We start from the raw sequence: 947 nt of genomic DNA, 5'->3' as shown, positions 1-947 counted from the left end.
CTTCACTGCAAGTTTTTCAATGTAATCACTCAGAGGAACAGCTGATGCTATTGTGGGCTGTCAGAAGTTATAAAGCACAGTACCTTCCCTGAATTCAGTTCTACTCCAGGAGAAGTTCTATTGCTGTTTTGTTAAATTCACCAATCATACTCTCATTTCAGGATGCTTGCATTTGTTTATCTGCCTGGCAAATGGTTTCTTTCAGCAAGCCGCATGATGCTTGCTCCATTTATCCTGTTGATATTTTCTTCAATAGTACGAGTAAACTGAAGCTTTTCAATAGTAGCGCTTACTAAAATTGCAACCTTTTCTATTAATCACAATCTATCTATGTGATAGATTAATTAGCAGTCAACTTGTGACACCCATCTAAACTGAATCAGCATTGTTCTGGGTGTGTAATGTCCACCTGAAGATTGTTGTCAACAGCATAAAAGGAGACCTAAATGTTAAGAGGGTGTGCTGTTGATTTTCTTAGAGAAACTGGCTTTCTTGATATGAACTTAGCTAATTTCATCTTTGCATGACCTGGTGAGGATGGCTGTGGCTCTCTTTGGTGGAGCTCTGGTCCTTACCTTGAGTGTCTCCTCCTGGTTCCAGTGCAGACCCCTCAACCTGGTGGCACAGATTCTTCATCTAACTAGCACAGACTTTCTAGCATTTATCACTGGCCTTTGGGCCTTCTCAGAGCAGATCTTTCACATAGACTTTCATGAGGCATTATCATTAGCTCTAGCTTCAGCTAGACTAATGGAGAACATTGTTAGGGGCTCTAGGTCTTTAACTGGACTCCTGCAGAAAATTGCCATGGGATCCAGGCCCTCAGCTGGATTCTTTGGGACCGTACTGTGGGGAAACGTCTCCTGTACTTAATTTGGGTGAACATTATAAAATAACCCTAGGAAATATTTGTCCTGATTACAACAAAACATCACATTTTTTGTTGA

This window comes from Octodon degus, unplaced genomic scaffold (genome assembly GCF_000260255.1).
Source record: "Octodon degus isolate 3935 unplaced genomic scaffold, OctDeg1.0 scaffold00009, whole genome shotgun sequence".
Classification (NCBI taxonomy): domain Eukaryota; kingdom Metazoa; phylum Chordata; class Mammalia; order Rodentia; family Octodontidae; genus Octodon; species Octodon degus.
This window is presented reverse-complemented; position numbering follows the sequence as displayed.